The sequence below is a fragment of the Aquarana catesbeiana genome, linkage group LG01 (assembly GCF_042186555.1).
Source record: "Aquarana catesbeiana isolate 2022-GZ linkage group LG01, ASM4218655v1, whole genome shotgun sequence".
Classification (NCBI taxonomy): Eukaryota; Metazoa; Chordata; class Amphibia; order Anura; family Ranidae; genus Aquarana; species Aquarana catesbeiana.
In genome coordinates this window covers 112,028,809-112,049,321 of record NC_133324.1, presented here as the reverse complement: position 1 = coordinate 112,049,321, position 20,513 = coordinate 112,028,809, and positions in this window count along the sequence as shown.

Sequence of the window (20,513 nt, the reverse complement as noted above, 5' to 3'; positions counted from 1 at the left end):
AAAAATAAAAACCGCAGAGGTGATCAAATACCACCAAAAGAAAGCTCTATTTGTGGGAAAAAATGGACATCAATTTTGTTTGGGTACAACGTTGCATGACTGCGCAATTGTCAGTTAAAGCGGCGCAGTGCCGTATCTCAAAAATGGCCTGGTCATTGAGCAGCCAATTCTTCTGGGGCTGAAGTGGTTAATGGCATCCCAGTCCGTAGGGTTCAATATTGAGTTGGCCCACCCTTTGCAGCTATAACAGCTTCAACTCTTCTGGGAAGGCTGTCCACAAGGTTTAGGAGTCTGTCTATGGGAATGTGTGACTATTCTTCCAGAAGCACATTTGTGAGGTCAGGCACTGATGTTGGACGAGAAGGCCTGGCTTGCAGTCTCCGCTCTAGTCAAGTTCCTCCACCCCAAACTCGCTCATCAATGTCTTTACAGACCTTGCTTTGTGCACTGGTGCGCAGACATGTTGGAACAGAAAGGGGCCATTCCCACAAAGTTGTGAGCATGAAATTGTCCAAAATGTCTTGGTATTCTGACGCCTTAAGAGTTCCCTTCACTGGAACTAAGGGGCCAAGCCCAACCCCTGAAAAAAAGAGATGAAACAAATCATTTACCACTAACAGGGGTGTTTACAATGGTCAGCTTTTATATGTTTATGTAAAACCTTTATCCCAAAAGGAAAAGTTATAAAGTGTTCAGCTTAATTAATTAGTGTATTTAAAGTGTTACTAAACCCAGGACCCTGCATTCACTTTATCTGGTCTCCCACAGTACACAGAACATGAAAATGCAATTATTTTAGTAAATATAAATTGCTAAATATCTTTTCTCATCAGCGGTATATAGCAGTCTTATGACTTCCATCAGTGCCTGGTTAAAGCTTGAAGGAAGAGTTTTCATTCTCCTCTGACTGTCCTATGAGGCTGCAGGCCCCTGACCCTCTGTCTGGACAGTGTTGATTTGCCCTGTGCTGATCACATGCACCCTCCCAAGAAAAAGAAAACAAAAAACTCCCTAGAAATACACACCAAACTGACCATGTGCAGAGTGCCTCCAAAGGCTCTGTCTTAGGAGATGGATTGAGGACACTAAAGTAAGGGAAGGATCACAGAACACAGGATCAAACAGCTTTTTTACACAATGCCGAGGATTAACCCCTTAGGTTCCACAGTGAATATAACCAGCATGCTTTACTGCATATACACACTGATTTTACTGTTGTGGGTTTAGTAACACTTTAACACTGACAGAGATGTTTACAATGGTCAGCTTTTATTTGTTTATGTAAAACCTTTATCCCTAAAGGAAAGGTTATAAAATGTGAGCTGTAGTTTAGCTTCAATTTGTTAGTGTATTTAAATTTGCTAGTACGTCTAACACCCCCTCTCCCGAGACTGACAATGCTGCTGTCCACAGGTGTGCCTATTGCATAATGCCCTGTACACACGATCGCACATTCCGACAACAAAATCCATGTTTTTTTTCTGACGGATGTTGGCTCAAATTTGTCTTGCATACACACGGTCACACAAAGTTGATCGGAAATTCCGAACGTCAAGAACGCGGTGACGTACAACACGTACGACGAGCCAAGAAAATGAAGTTCAATAGCCAGTGCGGCTCTTCTGCTTGATTCTGAGCATGCGTGGAACATTGTGCATCGGAATTGTGTACACACGATCGGAATTTCCGACAACGGATTTTGTTGTCGGAAAATTTGAGAACCAGATCTCAAATTTTGTGTGACGGAAATTCAGATGGAAAATGTCCGATGGAGCCTACACACGGTCGTAAATTCTGACAAAAGGCTCCCATTGAACATCTTCTGTCGGAAAATCTGACCGTGTGTACGGGGCATTACGGTGCATCCCAGAGCTCAAACACACATGCATGTGTGTATATTGTCAGTAAGGCAGAGGACAGTGTCAGTCAGTAAAGCAGTGGACTTTGTCAGTAGGGCAGTGGACAGTGTCAGTAGTTTTTTTATTTTTATTATTTTTTTACTATTTTTTAAATTTTTTTAATATTATTTTTTTTAGGAGCCCTGTTGGGGGGGGGGCTTTGGCGAAATATCAGGGATCTAAACAGACCCCTGAAGTCTCACTTTTGAGATAGAGAAAGGAACTGAGGACAGAGATTCCCCAGTCCCTTTCTCTGCAGCCTCACAAACTGAAGCATAGTAAACACAGCAGCCGGCAGGAGAGGATGGAAACCAGCAGTGCTGTGGGGGATGGGCACAGGGGAGCCCGGGCAGTAGGGGGAATTGGCACCGCATTTGGTGTTTAGGGTGTGCCTAGGCACACCTGGCACACCCTGTGTGCACACCTATGCTGCTGTCCAAAGGTCTCTGTTGCTCCTTCATCCAGAGGTGTGTAACTGGCCAGATCACCAGGTAAAAACAGAGGGAAAAACTAATGCAGCCACCACATCTAATGATTTGTAAGCTGCAGTATATTACATTTTTGGTTTTGGGTATAATACCACTGTAACTATGCACCCAACACAACCTTCCACAACCCACCAAAACAACACTTAGGGCATGGACGGTGGCCAGGCGGGGACTTCTTTAGCCTCGGGATTGGTCCCCTTTCTGTTTTTTATGGGGGAACCCTAACCTCCCACAAATTAGGACAGTCCCTGATCTGCAGATTTGGGCTAGACACGGCATCAAGACCCTTGGAGACATTATTCCAACGGGTGTCATACTGCCGTTCACGACCCTCCAAACCAAATATCACTGGCCAGGGAGGATGTACTTTAGATACCTCCAGCTACGCCACGCCATTAGGGCTCAATTTCCGATGCCACCCAGAATGACCATGGATCCTATTGAGGAGCTGTTGGCCCAAGAGAAGTTGTAAAAGCCCCTATCTGCCCTATATCTAGACCTGATGAGAAAGGACTCCACCAAAATAGATAAACTCTGGGACCAGTGGAAAACGGACATGCCGGACTTAGACAGAGAGGACTGGGATGACTGCTCAGCTGACAGTACTGACTTACTAATTTCCTCAAAAGAAAGGTTAATTCAGGTTAAATTCCTGCACAGGGTCTATTATACCCCAGAGAGGCTCCACAAGGTCTACCCACAGAGATCACAGGATTGCCCCCGGTGCCAACCCAGCACAGGTACACAACTCCATATGTTTTGGGCCTGCCCACAAATTGCCAAATTGGGCTGCGGTAGTTGACTCTATTAATGGCCGTCTCCAGCTAAATCTTCCTGTATCCCCAGAGCTGGCGTTCCTGGGCATCCAGGACGATGACCAAAGGCCTCGATACACCAAACTGCTCCTACCCTACCTATTCTTCTACTCTAAGAGGGAAATTGTGTTGCAATGGAATGCCCCCCCCCCCCCCGTGGGATCCTGGGAGAAGTCAATAAATGCTGTACTTCCATTATTTAAACTAACATATCTTAACAGGAACTGCCCCAAGAAGTTTAATAAAATCTGGCAGCCATGGACTGTGTAGATAGGAACTGGCCCATACCCTAAGGATCCTAAAGCATGGAAATGTAGTGTATACTCCGGGTTTCAACTCAGACAGTGGAAGATACCCCGTGCTATGGATGTGACATGTTGCATAGTTAATGTATTCATTATCTTCTGTATGAAAATTCACCTGTACTGTATATTTTTGATTTGGTCCATTTTGGACAATGTTGTATCATGCTCTGACCTTTTTGTCTCAATAAAGGAACATTTTGAAGTTACAAAAAAAAAAAAAAAGCACCCAACTACATTCATTATTTACTTGTATAGCCATTCTATGTTTATTTGTCCTGCTCTGTATGTGTTATTTGACTCTGTTATGCTCCAGTGATACATCTATTCATGTAGTTTGTGTAAAACAAATAGAAAAATAAATGTCATTTTGTACTGAGAACAGATTAGATGATCAGAGCAATGTGCAAAAACTAAATAAAAAATCAGATGTATTAAACATTTAATAGAAATGAAAGCTGTGTGTGGCCCAGATTTCGGAGTAACCTAGTCATATGTAACATTTAAAGGTCTCATGAGAGTTTGCATTTACACAGAGAATACAGGGAAAGCTCATCCAATCTACACCAGATGCAGAGAGAAAATGACTCTTCATAATGAGCAAAACATGAGCACAAGTAACAGAGCAGAAAACGGTTGGCTTTTACAATGTTCAAAATGGGAGTTCTACCAAACGTAGATGGTGGATCATTGTTATTGCAGTTCTCAGTGTGATGGTTACACATGGTTAGTACGGTCACACTGTACTGTTTATCACCTATGTCTGTGCATTGTGGAATATCTTCGCATTGTAAGAACAGGAAAATAAATGCAGTGCATACCCAAGTAAGGGATAGATAGGCTTGCTAGGCCTTTGCTTAAGAGAACCCTGCAGGGCAAAGCAGCAGGTTCACTTTAATGCCCTCTGATATGTCACAATACACATTACCATTGACCAAGGCCCTGTTCTATCAGGAGATGGATTGGGGACTGTGAAAGAAGGGGAGGTTTAGAGAAGATAGGTTTAAATAGCCTTTTTACACAATGCAGAGGATTAACCCCTTAAAGTGGAACTTTAGTCATTTTTTCATCTTTCTGTCTATTAAATCTTCTGTCCTCGTTGTTTTAACTTTGAATAGTAAAACATTATTTTTCTGCCAGTAAATACCTTATACAGCCCACTTCCTGTTTCTTGTCTGGTAAAAAGCCACGCCCCCTAAAACGTCACAGTCCCAGCATGCCCAGGGACTGTGACGGCATAAAGGGGCGGGGTCTCCGCCTATATAAGTCACAGCGGAGCGTTTAGAGAGCAGTCCAGCCGGAGAGACCGTCGTGTCAACATCTGGAGAAGAGAAGAGGGAAGAAGCCAAGAAGACAAGAAGCCCAGAAGTCCGGACCTCCGCTGGCAAAAGAGCGGCACGAAGACAGCGGAGGAGCCGGCAGAAGAACTGGAACACCGGGAGAAGAGGCTAGAGAGAGCGGAGAAGAACCAAGCGGACGCCGGGAGAAGAGGAACCGGAGGGACCCCTGAAGCCGGAAGAAGACCCCCGAAGCCGGAGGAAGACCCCCGAAGCCAGAGGAAGACCCCCCCCCGGAGCTGTTTAATAAATTATTTTAAAAACCTGTGTAGTGTGTTTTATTATTGACACTTTTTCCCTAGGTAAATGGGTAGGGGTACCATGTACCCCATACTCATTCACATAGGGTGGGGGCCCTCTTATTATAGGAGGCTCCCGGATTCCGATAAGCCCCCCGCCCGCAGACCCCGACAACCAACGGCCAGGGTTGTCAGGAAGAGGCCCTTGTCCTCATCAACATGGGGACAAGGTGCTTTGGAGTGGGGGGGCCCCGCAGGGTGCCCCCTTCCCCAAAGCACCCACCCCCCATGTTGAGGGCATGTGGCCTGGTACGGTTCAAGAGGGGGGGGGGCTCTTGCTCGTGCCCACCCCCTTTCCTGACCGGCCGGGCTGCGTGCTCGGATCGGGGTCTGGTATGGATTTTAGGGGGGACCCCACGCCGTTTTTTCAGCGTAGGGGGTTCCCTTTATAATCCATACCAGACTTAAGGGCCTGGTATGACCCGCGACGGGGCTCGCAAGGTATCAATCACACTGATAAAAGCGGCGAGATTGACTTCCTTTTCTAGTCCCCGTCGTACCCGAGTCACGTTCAAAATGAACGGACTTGTCCGTGTGTGGGCAAGTCCGTTCATTCTGAAAGTCCGCCGCAACTCCGGCGAAAGTCCGTCAGAAAGACGGGTGGACTTAGCCTGCCGGAAAGTCCGGTCATGTGTAGGCAAGTCCGTCCGTTCAGGTAGTCCGCTGGAAAGTTCGGCGGACCAAGTCTGCTGCAAAGTCCGCTCGTGTGTACGAGGCATTAAGATTAAAAAATAGTCTGATGTTATGTCCACTTTGATGATAAAAGGTAGAGTTTTATTGAACAATGATACTGTTGTTGTATGTTGTGACATGTCAGGAATTTGTTTAGACGGACTTGTAAAGTTACTGATGGGTCTGCTTTTAAGCCCAAGTCCAGCTTGAAAAAAAAAAAGATATGAAATGGATCCCCCAGCTTGAGTTGAAACTAAAAAAGCTGCAATCCAATGCTTTTTGTCTTCCAGGGTTAATGATGCCCAGTACCTTTTTTTTATTTTCATTAGGCTCCATTTACACTTGTGCGACTTGTCATGCAACTTTGGACATCAAAGTTGCATGACAAGCCGTTCCCCATGTTTTCCTATGGTAATGTGCGACTTAAAGTTGCAGCAACTTCATAGTAGTTCCTTCATTAATTTAGTCCAACTTTCATGCAACTTGAGGGCCATAGACTTCAATGTTGACCCGCAAAAGTTGCACAAAATTTGTACCTGAATGTTTTACAATGCAACAGTTGTCCATTATCACTGGTCAAAGCCAAAGTTGTATCCAAGTTGCACCCATCCAAAATTGCATCAATGTTCCATCAAAGATGCACCAAAGTTGCACTCCAAAGTCGGCACAACTTTGGAGTCATACAAGTGTGAAGGGAGCCTAAAGGCCCTGTTCATTCGATTTGATAGTTCAAAATCACATGATAAATTGCACCCCATTTTCGGGGGGAAAATGGAAGAAGTTTCCTGCACTACTTTTTACCATTTTCATTGCGACTTACATAGACTTCTGTTAACTGGAGTTGCAAGCCGCAATGAAATTGGCAGTGCAAAACGCACTGATATGCGGCTTGGAATTTGCGCTGAAGTAGTGCAATTTCAAAGCCGAACCAGTATGAACCAGCGCTTAAAGAAGGAAGGTGGGGAAAAGAGGTGGAGCTGTTTGAGGTGTTCTAAGGAGCTCTGACCAATCCCCAACCTGGATTGGCAGGGGGCAGGCCTCCTTAAATGCCTAGAGTCAGCATAGCTGGGGAGGAGTAGTTCGGGTGGAAGAACTGGAGATGGAGTGTTAGGCTATCTGGGCCTTGGAGGGAGCCCCCCAGTCGGGGGGGGGGATTACCTTGGGCCAGGGGCTCGGAGCCGAGAAGGAACTCCACACAACCCAAGGTTTGTCCTGAACAGGAGCAGTAGAGGACAGCAGGGAACACTGCTGGGCAAGTCTTCAGGAGGGATCCATCAGGTGTCGGTGAGTGACAGGCACAGTCAGGAGAGCTGGGAGAGGCATGCCGGAGCAGACTTGGAGGCAGTCTAAGACGGCGAGATTGTGATGTTACTGCGGGAGAGACTGTGATGTTACTGGCAGAGAAGTCGGGTGGCTGCAGCCAGGAGGGTTGTCAGAGCCTGCACAGAACTGACTGGGATCAGTAGTCCACCTTAATACAGCTAGCACTAAAGACTTTCATTTCACCAATGGTTGCTACACCAAGGGGCCTGCGGTCCCTGTCAGCAAATGGCAGTTTCTAAGGTCTGACTGTGTTAGAGTTGGGTCTACCATGTGCTATCTGTGCCAGGAACCAAGTAAGTAGGGATGAGCCGAACACCCCCCTGTTCGGTTCGCACCAGAACATGCGAACAGGAAAAAAGTTCGTTCGAACATGCGAACACCGTTAAAGTCTATGGGACACGAACATGAATAATCAAAAGTGCTAATTTTAAAGGCTTATATGAAAGTTATTGTCATAAAAAGTGTTTGGGGACCTGGGTCCTGCCCCAGGGGACATGGATCAATGCAAAAAAAAGTTTTAAAAACGGCCGTTTTTTCAGGAGCAGTGATTTTAATAATGCTTAAAGTCAAACAATAAAAGTGTAATATCCCTTTAAATTTCGTACCTGGGGGGTGTCTATAGTATGCCTGTAAAGGGGCGCATGTTTCCTGTGTTTAGAACAGTCTGACAGCAAAATGACATTTTGAAGGAAAAAACTCATTTAAAACTACTCGCGGCTATTGCATTGCCGACAATACACATAGAAGTTCATTGATAAAAGCGGCATGGGAATTCCCCAAAGGGGAACCCCGAACCAAAATTAAAAAAAAAAATGACGTGGGAGTCCTCCTAAATTCCATACCAGGCCCTTCAGGTCTGGTATGGATATTAAGGGGAACCCCGGCCAAAATTAAAAAAAAAAAATGACGTGGGGTTCCCCCTAAATTCCATACCAGACCCTTCAGGTCTGGTATGGATTTTAAGGGGAACCCCGCGCCAAAAAAAAAAAAAAAAAAACGGCGTAGGGTCCCCCCAAGAATCCATACCAGACCCTTATCCGAGCACGCAACCTGGCAGGCCGCAGGAAAAGAGGGGGGGACGAGAGTGCGGCCCCCCTCCCTCCTGAACCGTACCAGGCCACATGCCCTCAACATTGGGAGGGTGCTTTGGGGTAGCCCCCCAAAACACCTTGTCCCCATGTTGATGAGGACAAGGGCCTCATCCCCACAACCCTGGCCGGTGGTTGTGGGGGTCTGCGGGCGGGGGGCTTATCGGAATCTGGAAGCCCCCTTTAACAAGGTGACCCCCAGATCCCGGCCCCCCCCCTGTGTGAAATGGTAAGGGGGTACATAAGTACCCCTACCATTTCACGAAGAAAGTGTCAAAAATGTTAAAAATGACAAGAGACAGTTTTTGACAATTCCTTTATTTAAATGCTTCTTCTTTCTTCTATCTTCCTTCATCTTCTGGTTCTTCTGGTTCTTCTGGCTCTTCTGGTTCTTCCTCCGGCGTTCTCGTCCAGCATCTCCTCCGCGGCGTCTTCTGTCTTCTTCTCCTCGGGCCGCTCCGCACCCATGGCATGGGGGGGAGGCTCCCGCTCTTCTCTTCTTCTTTTCTTCTCTTCTTCTCTTCTTCATTTTCTTCTCCGGGCCGCTCCGCAATCCATGCTGGCATGGAGGGAGGCTCCCGCTGTGTGACGGCGCTCCTCGTCTGACAGTTCTTAAATAACGGGGGGCGGGGCCACCCGGTGACCCCGCCCCCCTCTGACGCACGGTGACTTGACGGGACTTCCCTGTGGCATTCCCCGTGACGTCACAGGGAAGTCCCGTCAAGTCACCGTGCGTCAGAGGGGGGCGGGGTCACCGGGTGGCCCCGCCCCCCATTATTTAAGAACTGTCAGACGAGGAGCGCCGTCACACAGCGGGAGCCTCCCTCCATGCCAGCATGGATTGCGGAGCGGCCGGAGAAGAAAAGAAGAAAAGAAGAAGAGAAGAAAAGAAGAAGAGAAGAGCGGGAGCCTCCCCCCATGCCATTGGTGCGGAGCGGCCCGAGGAGAAGAAGATAGAAGACACCGCGGAGGAGATGCTGGACGAGAACGCCGGAGGAAGAACCAGAAGAGCCAGAAGAACCAGAAGAACCAGAAGATGAAGGAAGATAGAAGAAAGAAGAAGCATTTAAATAAAGGAATTGTCAAAAACTGTCTCTTGTCATTTTTAACATTTTTGACACTTTTTTCGTGAAATGGTAGGGGTACTTATGTACCCCCTTACCATTTCACAAAGGGGGGGGCCGGGATCTGGGGGTCACCTTGTTAAAGGGGGCTTCCAGATTCCGATAAGCCCTCCGCCCGCAGACCCCCACAACCACCGGCCAGGGTTGTGGGGATGAGGCCCTTGTCCTCATCAACATGGGGACAAGGTGTTTTGGGGGGCTACCCCAAAGCACCCTCCCAATGTTGAGGGCATGTGGCCTGGTACGGTTCAGGAGGGAGGGGGGGCCGCACTCTCGTCCCCCCCTCTTTTCCTGCGGCCTGCCAGGTTGCGTGCTCGGATAAGGGTCTGGTATGGATTTTTGGGGGGACCCCACGCCGTTTTTTTTTTTTTTTTGGCGCGGGGTTCCCCTTAAAATCCGTATGGAATTTAGGGGGAACCCCACGTCATTTTTTTTTTTAAATTTTGGCCGGGGTTCCCCTTAATATCCATACCAGACCTGAAGGGCCTGGTATGGAATTTAGGGGGACTCCCACGTCATTTTTTTTTTTTAATTTTGGTTCGGGGTTCCCCTTTGGGGAATTCCCATGCCGTTTTTATCAATGAACTTCTATGTGTATTGTCGGCAATGCAATAGCCGCGAGTAGTTTTAAATGAGTTTTTTCCTTCAAAATGTCATTTTGCTGTCAGACTGTTCTAAACACAGGAAACATGCGCCCCTTTACAGGCACACTATAGACACCCCCCAGGTACGAAATTTAAAGGGATATTACACTTTTATTGATTGACTTTAAGCATTATTAAAATCACTGCTCCTGAAAAAACGGCCGTTTTTAAAACTTTTTTTTGCATTGATCCATGTCCCCTGGGGCAGGACCCAGGTCCCCAAACACTTTTTATGACAATAACTTGCATATTAGCCTTTAAAATTAGCACTTTTGATTTCTCCCATAGACTTTTAAAGGGTGTTCCGCGGCATTCGAATTTGCCGCGAACACCCCAAATTGTTCGCTGTTCGGTGAACTTGCGAACAGCCAATGTTCGAGTCGAACATGAGTTCGACTCGAACTCGAAGCTCATCCCTACAAGTAAGTACAGGAGAGACAGTTCCAGACAGTCTGGAAATAAGCATTGTGCTGGAGGAGGCTGGAGCTCTAGAAGATGTAAATAGAGGTTTCAATTGATCATTATATTGATTTCTGCTATTGATTCTGGGCATCCTATAGTTCCCTTTTACCCCATCCAAGTTAAATCCCTCAAGAAAAAACAAAAACAAAGACTGTTCATTGTCTGGAGAGTGACTGGAAGTGAATGTCGGGCTGGTCAGGGTGACAGGTGGAACTACTACATTCTGCAGCCCCTATGGGGGTACCGCAACATATGTAATCCTTTTTTTTTTTATGTAGAGCACACAGTAAATTAATGATTTGAATTATCAAGACAGATTGTTGTTGTTCAGTTGTTTAGTCGTGTCCGACTCTTCATGACCTCATGGACCAAGACGCGCCAGGCTTTTCTGTCCTCCACTGCCTCCCGGAGCTTGCTTAACTTCATGTTCATTGTTTTGATGATGCTATTTATCCATCTTGTTTTCTGTTGTCCTCTTCTCCTTCTTCCTTCCATGTTTCCCAACATCAGGGTCTTTTCCAATGTGTCCTCTCTTCGCATTTGGTGGCCAAAGTATTTTACTTTCAGTTTCAGGATCTGTCCTTCCAGTGAATATTCAGGGTTGATTTCCTTCAGGATTGACTGGTTTGATCGTCTTGCTGTCCAAGGGACTTTCAAGAGTCTTCTGCAACACCATATTTCAAAAGCATCAACTCCTTGACGTTCAGCCTTCCTTATGGTCCAACTTTCACAGCCATAGGTTAATACTGGGAATACCATAGCTTTGACTATAAGGCACTTTGTCGGTAGGGTGATGTCTCTGCTTTTTATAATGTTGTCTAGGTTTGCCATTGCTTTCCTCCCAAGAAGCAAGCATCTCTTAATTTCATGGCTACAGTCACTGTCTGCCATGATCTTGGAGCCTAGGAAGATAAAATCCGTTACTGTCTCCATTTCTTCTCCTTCTTTTTGCCAAGGAGTGATGGGACCAGTTGCCATGGTCTTAGTTTTCTTAATGCTCAGTTTCAGGCTAGCTTTTGCGCTCTCCTCTTTCACCTTCATTAAGAGATTCTTTCGTTTGTCTTCACTTTCTGCTATTAGTTTGGTATGGTATGCATATCTCAGGTTGTTGATATTTCTCCCTGCGATCATAATTCCGGCTTGTGATTCGTCGATCCTGGCATTTCACATGATGTACTCTGCATATAAGTTATATAAGTAGGTTGACAGAGTACATCATGCGAAATGCCAGGATCGAGGAATCACAAGCCGGATTCCTTTCTCAATTTTGAACAAGTCGGTTGTTTCATGTCCTGTTCTAACTGTCGCATCTTGGCGTGCATACAGGTTTTTTAGAAGACAGGTGAGGCGGTCTGGCATTCCCATTTATTTCAGTATTTGCCACATCTTGTTGTGATCCATACAATTGAAGGCTTTACTGTAGTCAATAGGTTTCAAAGAATAGAAAAAGGGCTGTTTAATTTTACAACCCATGACCACGGCACACTGTGGTGCCATTGGGGAGATTTCTGCTCACTTCCTGTTCCTTAGCCAAACAGGAAGTGAGAGAAAATCCCTGTTAATTAATGGAATCCCTTGGGGACCCCCAGGTCACCAGAACTTAGTGTCCCCATTGGAAGATTTCGACTCTATTACTTTTCTGGGGACAACTCAAACTTTGGGCTTTTCTTTACTTTCACTTTCAATGATAATAGTAAACAGGACAAATAGAGAGGGTGAATCTCCATAACAGCGGCGCAAAGAGCAATAAAAACTGACAGGTGTTCCAATCCCTTTCCACTCTATCCAAAACTAAAAAAAAAAAAAGTTTTGCCTTATGCTTTAAGAATTACAAATCTTTACAGAACATTGTGTTATTATTAATGTCCCAGTCCAGTAATGATGTTGCCTACAGTCCCTTGACATAGCAAGAATGAGACTGAGAATTAGAGCCATGAAAACATGGAACGTCAAGCATTAAATTATTCCAAATTATTTGCAGCCTAACGCCCTGTACACACGGTCGGATTTTCCAATGAAAAATGTGTGATAGGACCTTGTTGTCGGAAAATCCGACCGTGTGTGGGCTCCATCACACATTTTCCATCGGAATTTCCGACACACAAAGTTTGAGAGCAGGCTATAAAATTTTCCGACAACAGAATCCGTTGTCGGAAATTCCGATTGTGTATACACAAATCCGACGCACAAAGTGCCACGCATGCTCAGAATAAATAAAGATACAAAAGCTATTGGCTACTGCCCCGTTTATAGACCCGACGTACTTGTTTTACGTTGCCACGTTCAGAACGATCGGATTTTCCGCCAATTTTGTGTGACCGTGTGTATGCAAGACAAGTTTGAGCCAACATCCGTCGGAAAAAATCCATGGATTTTGTTGTCGGAATGTCCGATCAATGTCCGACCGTGTGTACGGGGCATTACAATGATAACCAAAGCATGCCTTTTTTAAAATATACTTTTGACACAATTTTAGACCTCCAAGCGAATGTGAAAAGCTCTCAATTATCCTACAACAAGCCTATGATATCTAGAAGGAAGAGCCATGCAGATTTGCTGGGCCAGCTGTGCCCGGCGTATTGTTGGAACATGTCACAGAGTGCTGTGGCTTCCTCCGGGTTGAAGGGCTGTGATGACGGACGTTATTTCAATCACACTTATCTCTCCTGCCTCTCTCTCTCTGTCTTTCTGCAGGTCATTCAGTAAGCACTGGGGGCCTGTGTGAAAGGAAGGCAGGCAGGAACTCCTTGCGGAAAGGCGACAAATCACACTTATCCCACATTAAGCAAGCTTTAGGCAGATGTTCTGGCAGTGCCCAGTTCAAGAACAATTTCAACCATGAACAGCTGCCAAAAACACAATCTAAATGATTTTTTGGCTTGGATTTCTAATGTTGATGTTTTTATTAAACAAATAAAAAAAAAAAGCATTGTGTAGTTTTACCGCCTTGCAGGGTTGCCAATGATTAATGGAAGCTGTTAAGAGGCTGTGGAGCTCCGCTCCAAATGTTCAGGTTTCCTCACTGCGGAGTCCCTCCCTTTTTAGCGCAATCAATCATAGCAGATGAGCTATTCTATTTTTTAATGACACAGCAGATTATTAGGGGCGTAGTAGAAGATTTATACCACATAGTCAAATTGTATAAATCCTCCTGAGTAACATATATAAAACTTCAGACATAGCAGGGAGGGTGTGCCATGTAATTCTTGGCATTTTTGACTCTGAAAAACTAAGAGCCCTAAGGGTAACAAATGACATACTGTTTAATTAGCGGACTGTGTGCGAGGAAATTTGGAATTTCCTTTAGCCAAAGGTGTTTGCCATATATCAAAATAGTGAAAAATCTATACAATAATACATACATATCAAAGTAGGTCTCAGCTGAAAGCATTTCAAAGTGGAGTGATTCGATGAAAAAGTCCCATAACTCATAACAACCAATCACATTTCACTTTACTAGAGTCACTTGAAGATAAAAGAGTCCTGGGTTACTGTACTTTGAACCTTGCTGAAATGTATACTCCTAAAATACTAAATTACACCTAAATTAATAATAATCACACTATATATAATTATAGATCATATTTCTGCTTTTAAGCTCATGTTCACAACCCCAAGTGAATGTTACCAAAGCTGTTCACTTGATGCTTAAATACTGCTTTGTAACGGCTTAAAGTGTAACTGCACTATCGTGGAAAAAATGTTGCAAATTATTATTAAAGTGGAGTTCCACCAACTTTTACAACTCTTCAGCATCCCTCACTAAACTGTGCACTGTAAATGAATTGGATATTTTTTTTTCTCAGCACCTACTGTATATCTGCTGTATTCATTTTTCACTTCCTCCTCCCTGGCCGCGGCCCATCGCATCATTTCCTGTTTGCAATGCCTTCTGGGAAGGGGCGGCAACTTCCTCTGACACTGCCGTTGCTATGAAAACCTGACCTGAAACCTATTACACTGCTTGTGCTGCACTGAGCATGTGCGAGATCTGCAAGGATAGGAGATCCAGGAGAAATACAGTCTGGCTTCAGATGCCCACACTTAAGATGGCCACGGCCTGCTGTAAGTTTATAAAATAACAAACTACTGCTATAAACTAACAAAACAGACCTTAGTTTACAGACTAACTTTACTAGAATACATTAAGCTTGTGTATTATAGGGGTATTTTTATTCAAAAAGTATCATTTCGGCCGGAACACCACTTTAATATACAGGATTTATATAGCGCTAACAATTTACGCTAGAGGTGTACCAAATGGAAATTTTGGTGCCAAATCCGAAAACCGAAAATGCAGAATGTACTTGGCTGAAAACCAAAACTAAAAATGACAGTTTTTAAAATATATATATATTTTTATATATAATTGTAGTACATTTGACTTTTTAATTAATATCATGAATTTAAATGAATATGAATTTAATGTGAGCCATTATCGCCACTTTTAGAGCTAGAAAAGCTCAAGAAAAATCCCTTTAAATTCTATGTATGTCTTCACACTGGTCCCTTGCGTTTCCGTTGTGGTGTTAAAAACCTTGCTTGTTGCATTTTGGGTCAGTTAAAAAAAAACACACCAAAAACACAACTCTCTGTTGAAATCTCCAATATTGTTAGGAAGGGACACCCATACTTCAGATGGGCCCAACCCACAATTTCCCACAATTATTTAACCAGCACCACCTTCAAAGACCCAATAGACCCCCTGCCTCAGCACACAAGCATGACACCTTAAGCATGTGTTGCCCCCCAAACCGGAAGGCCCGCTGAATACCCTCCTGCAAAAAACTAGCTACCACCTAATTCACCTTTATCCTGGCTTTGTTGATCTTTTCAACAGAGCAAGCCATACGCCACGCAGACCTGGCAACTATATTGGACCACACAATTTAGCCAAAGTAATGAGAAGAACAGTTGTCTGCACTCCAACCAGCGGACAACAGGCATTTCCTGAACACCACCCTAAACTGGAATCGAGACATTGCTGTCCCTTGCATAAAGAAAACTCCAGGAAGATTTGCCCAAAACCGTAAAAAAAAAACCCACAACCCGGACAGGGGAAACCCCTACAACTCAATCCAAGAACCCCTCCCCGACTGATCAGTGTTAGATTTTCTTAACAGAATACCCAAGTAGTGTCCCGTAACCACACATCCTGTACGCTCAAACCACCCTCGCCACGTTTGTTACGACGTACCAATTCCCCCACCTGAAAAGCCCCCCCCGCCAAAAAAAAATGGGCAGCACAAAGACGGCCCAGAACAATGTAACCTCATAGACGGAAAAACCACGTGTACATCGCTGTCCTTACGAGAACACCCCCATCCTCATTCACCAGATCGCTCCATTCCTGACACACTCTGCAGTATGAGGACTAAGTTGACACACATACTGAATGACGAATTGAGAACTTGGAAGTGGCAATGCAATGCTCCACAGCTGCTTGGGGCATTGAATTCCGCGCTGCTCTGCTTCCAGTGCCAACTAATGGAATCTGTCCCACTGGAAACGAGACAAAGCATCAGCCAGGAGTTATCAACTCCTGGAACGTGCACAATTCCATGGAGAGTACAATGGGAAAACAGTTCCCGAACAGCCAAATTACGCACTAAACCAACCTCCCTCCATTCCACTGGCCAACCAGCTCTCAGCACTCCAACGACCCTGAAAGCAAGTTCCATAACCAGCAGTACCCGCAGTGGAAGTGAACAGGTCTAGATCAAAATTGGATATAACCTGCTCCAGCCAATGAAAGAGATTGTAAGAAACCAGAAATGAATCCCACACTCGCAAGTCCTCACGCTGATCCACGCTGATCCAGCCCAATATAAGGATGTGGTGCCTTAATGCCAGCTGTAGCAACTGCCAGTCGTCTAAAAAAAAAAAAAAAAAAAGTGGCCCATGGGCATACTGCAACAAACAAAATTCAACTTGCCCAAGACAGATTGCACAGCATAAAGTTGAATATTTTTTTTTTTGCCTTGCCCGGTGGCAGAAACCGTCCCCTTCAGATCTTCAAGTTTGTCCAAAGGCAAACTACATGGTGTCGATGGCAAAACCCAGAAACCACAACTCAGTGGCCGGCCCTCTGTCTTTTTAGGGGCCAAATGGCACACCGGAAAAAAACTGGAAAACATGATGGACTGTGGCCAAAAGTGAGGCATAGATAGTACTTCCAGCAGACCCTATTCACAAGAAATCATCTAAGTCATGAATGACTGAATTAGGCCAGAACCATCCCGAACTGCCCATTTGTAAAAGAAACTAAATATTTCAAACAACAAACAAGAAAGGGCACAGACCATTGGTAAACATCTATCAACAAAATTCTGCCCTTGCCATTTGCACCCAGCAGATGGCAACAATTAGGATGTACCGGCAACCAACGAAAGGCTGCCGCAATATCAGTTTTGGCCAACAACGTACCTTTACCATACCTATGAACCCACGACACTGCCATATCAAAATAAGTATAGGACACCATGCAAAGCTCCGGATCAATGGCATCATTCACTGAACCCCCTAACTTCATGCTTCCCTCTGCTGACCAGCTTTATTGAGATGTTGATTTCATTTTCCAGCAGGACTTGGCATCTGCCCACACTGCCAAATGTACCAATACCTGTTTTTTTGGTCTTATGTAATATTCACATTTTCTGAGATACTGAATTTTGGGTTTCCACTAGCTGTAAGCCATAATCATAAAATAAAAAAAAAGAAATGCTTGAAATATATCGCTCTGTGTTTAAAGCATCTATATAAAATATATATTTCACTTTTTAAATTGAATTACTGAAATAAATTAACTTTTTGATCATATTCTAATATTTATGAGATGCACTTGTATGTATCCTGCTCTACTCCCCCTCTCCTAGCAGATTCAGCTTATGGTGGGCTTAGAGACAGGCTTCCCAGTGAAGTGAATGGAGGCTGCAGTGTGTAAGGGCCTGTACATCTTCGGAGATGAGTGGTGATTGTGTGATTCCAGGACAACAATACAGTGGGTAAGTATATTGATATTATATGTTGAAAGAGCTGGTGGGGGTGGGGGCAAAAAAAAATAAGTTTACTAAAAGTGCACTTATGCCTTTTAAAGGAAACGTAATGGATTTGAGACAATTTTATTTACAATTATATACTATTAAGCGGTTTCTATTCAGTTCTATTAGTTTTATATGTGTAGCACCCTCTACCATAGGTAGGTGCTAGCATAGGATTTTTCCTAGGGAAAACTGTCAGCACAGGTAAATTTAGGCAGGCCTATGCTTTGAACTAGGCCTGTCTGTTTTGATCTGGGGGCAGGCAGTGGTTAGTGTAGCAGTGGGTGTGACCACCTGTGCTTTAGTTCTGGGGCGCCTCCCCTGCTTCCATAGGGAATGTTCTGGAAGAAGGGGCAGAGCCTAGAACTGGAGTGGCAGGCAGCTCATGTGGGAGCCCTGACCAATCCCCAACTAGTATTGGCAGGGGGCGGGCTTCCTATATAAGCTGAGGTAACAGGCCACTGGGAGGAGTTGTCGGCTGGGAGAAGTGGAGAATGGAGTACTAGACAGCAGCAGGAGGGCACCCCCATCTGGGGGGGGGGGGGGGGTGCGCCGATCGCAGAAGGGGACCCGGGGAGAACTGTGAGGGAACTTCACCTTTACACGGTCATTGGTGAAGTCTGCATAATAACACGGTTATTGATGTGGAATTCCTGGAGCAGAGGCGCAGGTGAAGCTGTCGGAAGGTACGGTACGGTTAAGTTCTCCATCATGGACTCAGGGCAGAGAATGGTCGGTGGAGGGCTGGATGTGGTGACATGCCAGGAAGTCTGTGAGGGAACTTCACCTTTACACGGTCATTGGTGATGTCCTCATCATTACATGGTCATTGATGAGTAGTCCTGGATCAGATGAGAGACTGCGGGGAATAGTGTCAAATCAATGTGGCCCGAGGGCACAGGATTTGCAAGTTGGGCTGGCTGGGAGCAGTAGTCCACCGTTCAGCACATGTTATTAACCTACTAGGTCTCCAAGGAGAGGTACTGCAGGCCTCTGGCCTAGTAGCAGCAATAACTCAGAGTCGGCATTAGAGACTATTCAGAGTGGGTTCTTTTGTACACAGAAGATGTGACAACAAATTAATGTGCTACAGTATAAGTTTGTCCAGAAGGAGAGGATTTCTGGAAACTTCACCCTTACACGGTTATGGGTGAAGTCCTTATCTTTACACGGTAACTGATGAGGAATTTCTGGGAGCAATAGTCTGTGGGAGTTAAGCAGAGGAGGAGCAATAGTCCGCATGCATGGTGATGCAGGGATGAGACTGTAGCTGTTACATAAGCGCATCATTCCTTCAGGCTCAAACTAAGTTCTAATCTATAAAGTCTTTAAATATGATGGCAAAGTGATCTGATCTATGGACATCCCATATACCCCTTTCTCCAACCAAGTTATACCCCCCCAATAAACAAAAACAAAACAAAGCAAAAGACTGTTCATTGTCTCAGATGTGATATATGGAGGTCTGGCAACAGGGTGATTTGGTGGATGTTTGTTACTAGTGGCAAGTACACCGCTACATATGCAGTCTTTATTATACAAATAAACATTTAATTCATGGCTAAGGATTCCCAGAGCACTATTAGTTATCGAAAAATACATTATAGCAGATGCTGCTTCTTTAGGCTAAGCCCTTCATTTTGGCATCCCTGTGTTGAACCAATTTAAATATTATAGTTAGATATTAGGGGATCTAATTCCCTTTTTGGTAGGACCCACCCAATGTATAGTGCTCAGAGGGATTTAAATGCTGGCAGGCTTTCAGCGAATGGCACAAACCGTCTATTTGGCATCCTTCTTGACATGCATGCGTTCTTGTGCATATAGAAGCACAAATGCAGGAATAAGTTGGTGCTCCCAAGATGGAATTCTCAACCTAACCGATTAGCTAGAGAGGCTGTTGGTTGAAATGTAGGACTACTATCTTGTTTTATATATGACATGTGTGCAAAATCCACTGCTAAGCTAAGCTGTCACCATTGGTCAGGACTCAAAACATTGGATTTGAATTTGCAGAGGCAAGCAACATCTCCCCAACTAGTCTGGTAAGAATAAAGCAGATGCACAAAGAAAGACCACAAGGGCAAGCAACTTCCCCCCAAACTGGTCTGTTCGGAATAAAGATGGGGGGGCAAAGAATGATCACAAAGGTAATGAGTACCCATGGTACACAATGAGGGAATTTAGTAACAGAGAGTGGAGCATATGGAGTGTTATGGGGAGAGAGTGTGAAAAGTAAAAAAGATAGAGAGAAGTGACACAGGAAGGTGAGAAGAACAGAGCAGAGAGGTGCTAATCAGAGAAGTATGAGGTTTGCACTATTCTGGGTGACATTGCTGCCTTGGTACATGAACACTGGCTGAAAATATACAGTTATAAACATAACAAACATAAAAATCTCCCTCTACTAACATTGCTCCCTTGGCCTGCGCAGAAATGATTTATATGTGTAAATGTTAAGGAAACAGTTCAGTTAAAAAAGATGTAAACTTACAGTATATATTAACTTAAAGATAGCCTGTCCTCTATCTCAATGTTTTGAAGCAAAAGTTCTATCCAGCAGCAGACATTACAAGATGACGAAGCTTCTTTTGTACACCTTCTGATTTATTTTTCACTTTGTTACTTGGTCCTGATTTTTTACTTTTTTTTTTTGCCATCTGTGTCTTTTAGGGGGAAATTTCCCCTTACCTCTTAAGTGTAGACACAATGGAAAGTGAGGGCAAATCTCTCTAAAGTGTGTGTGGGGGGGGGGGGGATCCTCTATTAAACACTTGTCTACTAGGTACTTTCAACCCCTTCCTGTCCAGGCCAATTTTCAGCTTTCAACGCTGTCGCACTTTGAATGACAATTGTGCAGTGACGCAACACTGTACCCATGCAAAACGTTTATCATTTATTTCACACAAATAGAGCTTTTCTTTTGGTGGCATTTAATCACCGCTGGGAGTTTTGTTTTTTGCTAAATAAACAAAAAAAGACTAAAAATAAAAAAAATTTAAAAAAGCCCTTTTTCATAGT